Below are 5,315 nucleotides of genomic sequence, written 5' to 3' on the forward strand. Positions count from 1 at the left end.
CTTTGCAGTCATAGCTTTTCTTTTCGAATGGCTCTTTCTCCAGGTTTCTCCCTTGGTTTTTCTTCAACTCTGAGTGCAACTTGTCTTGCTTTAGGCCCTTTTCTCTTGCTTCACTGCTCCATCTCCAGTTCATGAGTTTTCAGCATTCCATAAATCTCATCCAGAGATGTGTCTTCAAGATCATAGTTGTCCCTTATTTATGTAACTTTCATGTCCCACTTTTTAGGGAGTGCGAGAAGAAAATTCAAGTTTGAATCTTGTGGATCATATTCTTTGTCAACCAATGACAAATCATTCAACAATTTCTGAAATCTGTCATAGATTTTAGTCAGGGACTCATCAGCTTTTGAGTCAAACTGTTCATACTCCTGGGTGAATATTGTCTTTATATTCTTCTTGATAGAAATAGTGCCATGACCCTTAAAGTGTCCCAAATTTCCTTGGAAGTTTTGCATCTAGTCACCCTATTGGACATGACACTATCAAGACTGATACGCAAAATATGTCTAACTTTTGCATATTTCATAGTTGATAAAAGATCCTCAGGAGTATAATTCTTTTGTCCTTGTCAACCATATTTTCTTCTTAACCAAGAACAATAACAACCAGTTTTATGGGCCTGTGAGGATTATCATAAATCATGTTCAGATATTCAGATGATATTGCTTCCAGACATATAACCATCTTTACCTTTCAGATTGGATATTTATTAATATTCAAGATTAGAATTTTGATGGCCGCATATTTGCTCATATTGTGGTTAAATTGGTTTGTGGCTGATGGTGGGGGGTACGGTTGAGTTTTTTTGTTTGCCATTAATAAGTGTTTTCTGGATCTTAAACTATTTGTGTATCAACAGCAAGCCCTGATACCAATTATTAGGCCTTAAATCAACTGTAGAGGGGGTGAATACAGTTAAACAATCAAATAGAAATGAAGTACTCAACAGATAAGAATAACTTTTATAGTACTGAATAAAAGTTGATTATGATACTCTCTACAGGATGAGCATATATTCTTGAGAGTTGCTAGGTTATATGTATGATAGAACAATGCACGACACTTATAGTGTTAACCTGATCTGTGCTTATATACAGCACAGTTACACAATCAATCAGTTGATATGATATACATTGATAAGGAAACCTAATACATATCCAACTATTGACTGCTATAAATAAGTAAAGTCCTATACCGACATATCTCTGCAAATTAAAGTCTTCTAGATAGAATCAATCACTTCCTGGAAATCAGTCTTGAAAGATGCTGATGGACAAATAGTAATATTAAACTCTGATATGTCAAATACTGATAGTCTTCAAAAACTTTTATCTCTTTGAGTTAGTAAACTATGATCATAAACTTTGATTGTTCTAATTGTTGATGTAACGCCCTCCAAACCCGGGTCCGAAGTTTGGGGCCCCAAACACACACACACACCATATTTAAACCTGTTATGAATATAATAACATATATGAAATGACCCTACTTACCATAATCCATGGATCGATGCAGTTTAAAGTATGTCCACAAGCCACAATCTTATTTATTACGCAAACGTACCAAATCCTGCTTTATTTATCTTACAACTGAAGTTTAAACTTTATTACAAACTATCAACACAACCAAGCCAAACATCATCTGCTAGTCTATTCCATTTCAACCTGGATACCTAGCTCCACTTGTCTGGGGATCCTCGCCACCACCAATTTCCTTTTTCACTGGAAAAGAATATAAACAGTTTTGCAAGAGTGAGCTAACTAGCTCAGCAAGTCGCAAAGACAGTAACTGAGATTAACAATGATATATTGAAATAATATAAAGAATCAAGTTTACTGATAAGCAATGATTAGAATTGGATATTCATTTTCATTTTAAAATAAAAAACCAAGGTTAGGTTGCTGATCAGTCACGCACTAACCCCGAGTAAGGCTCCCATCTTTGCTCTATATACTGGATCCAAGGCACACATTGGCCTACTATGACCAAGAATCGCATCTGACCACGAATCTGGTCCATATTCAAAAACAATCCAATTCTAGAATCACAATATGATAAGCAGTGTAACCCAATAGTTGAATCATAAATAACATTTACTTTGAAACATAGGATGGTCTGTAATTCCATGAAATAACCAGGAAATCATAAAGGTTGAGTTTCAATCAAGGAAAGAAACAGAAAGCAGAAGACCCAAGGGTTCAAGAGTTACAAGAATTGGTCTTCTATTACACAAGATATAAGGGTTGGTATGATAAGTAATTTCGTATTAGGAATCAGTATGTGTTAGGTATGTATTTGTGGAGTAGTATCGTATAGGTGTGGCTTGTATATGTGAATTTAACAATCAACGGTTTATGAAGAAACTGGCTTATGGCTTGAGATCAATAAGAATTCGGGTTTAGGTTAAGTACTTCAAAGTACTTGCAATATAGAATAATAACCGTTTAGATTAATTTCAACATAATGAAGAGCGTTCCAAAATACTTGCAATATAATCCAAAGGAAAAGAAATATTTGCCTTATCAATTTGCTTTCACTTTGCTAGCACTTATCTAGTGATTCCCACTCACTGACTATTTGCTTTCCTTTTCTACGTCTTGATTCCTCTGTTAAATATCACATGCACTTATCAATACTACATCTCATCAAATTCTATTCGTTACGAGCTTCTAACTACCCTTTGTTTCACCCAAATCCCACGTACGGATTGAAAGTTATGAATAAAATCGTCAAACAATACACATACAGTCATATTACACAGCAATTGGATCACGTATAACACATACCACATAAGATATTTAATCCAAATAATTTTTCAAAGAAGATTTGGGGTTAAAATGATTTTTCAGGTATTTAATATAAATTTTTGAACATTTTCGGAATTAAAACAGAACTTTGAATCATTTTATAATTAAATAATAGGGTTCGAACACCCGAGTCTGACTTTAAAATAATTTTATAATAATTATCGAGTCTTGAAAATATTTTAAAATAATATTTTAAAGCTCGAAACTATTTTTCGAAATTTTTAAATCAATTTTAAATAATTAAATCTAATTATTAAATCAACTAAAATTAATTAATAATTAATTAAATTATTAATCAATTAATAATAAATTAATTGATTAATTAAATAAAATAATTAAAAACTAATTAAATTTAATTAATAAAATAGTTTTGATTTATTTTTGAATATATAAATATTTAAAATATTTTTCTGAATTTAAAATAATTGAATAAATGTTTTTCTGATTTTTAAAATAATAAAAATATCATTTTTATAATAAAATTAAACAGGAATCCAGTTTTTGAAAGATTTATAACTAAAATACTAAAAATACCAGTCAAGCAAAACTTTGGGGCCCAATCTGTAATTAGGTCGCATTCTCCGACGACTTGGCGACGCCGGTGGTGGCGACGCCGGTAGTGGCGACACCGCCGGCCGTCGCCCACCCCTACCCAGAACATGCTGAAAAACTGCAGAACTGTAGTATTAATTCCTAGGAGCCTATTTCTGCTTTCAAATAGATCAATCAACCCGTGGTTTGGCTAGAAAACCTCATCGAAGTTTTCCGACGCCGCCACGAGTTGATTTTCCGGTGAACAGCTTCCAGGCGTTCTCGAATCAACTTGTACACACCAATCGAATTGTTTTCAAACGATCTATTCATTGGTACTACTCATTCACACCCAGATTCAATAAAAATGAAATACCCAATTTGGATTAAGAAAATTCAAAGAATTAAAACCCTAATTTCTTTAATCCAATAATCAAACAACAATTTGGGCATGTTATTGAACTCCAAATTTGAATTATAATATACCAAAATGACCAGAGAAAGATTATCTACACGATGGAATCATCAAATCATATTAACAACATCAAGAACAAATTTTCATAATTTAATCCATAAATAATTCGAAATAAATTAATTAAATCAGAAGAATACGTCGATTCTTGCACAAAAACATATGATTGATTCAGAAAGAGGTTTTCGAGAGCTTCATTTTGATATGTTGCACGCCCGAATCGGAGTTTGATAACGCCTTCATTTGTACGATTGATTCTCAAGAACGTAATATTTTTAGGGATTTTCTCTGTATTTCTTATATGGTTACTGATCGATTATGATTATTACGAATAAAATGAAATAATAAAAGGGCTATATATATTTATGGAATCTTGGTTCATGTTGGATCGTTTTGGATCATTAAATTAGTTACTTAGCCGCTAAGTAACTGCAAAACCGATCCGATTTAAAACCCGTATTGGATAATTATCCCAACCGGGCCTTTTATAAAACACTTTATACGAAAATAATGTAATATTATCCAGTGTTTCGGGAATACGGGTTTTCGAAAATTGTGCGTCGGGACGCGCACGGTTCAAACCTTAATCTGGATCGAAAATGTCAAAACACGGAAAATGTCTGGAATTACCAGATTAGGTTAGGAAGTCGTTTTCAGAAGAGTTTCGGGTTGCAAAAATGTAAAAACGATTGAGGTTGGACAATTCCCGGCATTCTAAAATAATTTTGTATTTAATCAGAAAATAATTAATAAATTCATAAATCAATATAAAATCATATAATACTCCAAAAATTAGCAGAAAAATACCTTAATTATCTATATTTTATTCTGGACATAATAAAATTAATACACTCACATTTTATCACATATATACATCTAAATATTATTATCAATCAACATATAATTTACCAGAATTCACATAATAATCACATAATATCATTTATTGATAAAAATAATTACACGCGATATCCCGAATATTACATCCCCCCCTAAAAAGATTTTGTCCTCAGAATCTCCTAAGTAAACAAGTGAGGGTATCTTTCTTGCATATCACTTTCTAGTTCCCAGGATGACTCTTCAACCTTTGGGTTTCTCCATAATACTTTTACTAACTTTACAATTTTATTCCTCAATATTTTTTCTCTCTTCTCTAGAATCTCTGTCGGATTCTCTACATATGATAAATCTTTCTGAAGTTCTATCGGCTCATAATCGATTACATGCTTAGAATCTGGGTTATATTTCTTAAGTATTGATACGCGAAAAACATTATGAATGTGCTCCATGTGCGGTGGTAACGCTAATTCGTAAGCTGTTTTTCTCACACGTTTTAGAATTTCAAAAGGTCCAACGTATCTAGGACTGAGTTTTCCTTTCTTTCTGAATCTAGTAAATCCTTTCCACGGTGACACTTTTAATAACACTAGATCTCCGTCTTCAAATTTCATGTCCTTTCTTGATTGATCTGCATACTTTCTTTGACAATCCTGTGCTGCAATTAGCCT

This window comes from Apium graveolens, chromosome 2 (genome assembly GCF_009905375.1).
Source record: "Apium graveolens cultivar Ventura chromosome 2, ASM990537v1, whole genome shotgun sequence".
NCBI classification, from domain to species: Eukaryota; Viridiplantae; Streptophyta; class Magnoliopsida; order Apiales; family Apiaceae; genus Apium; species Apium graveolens.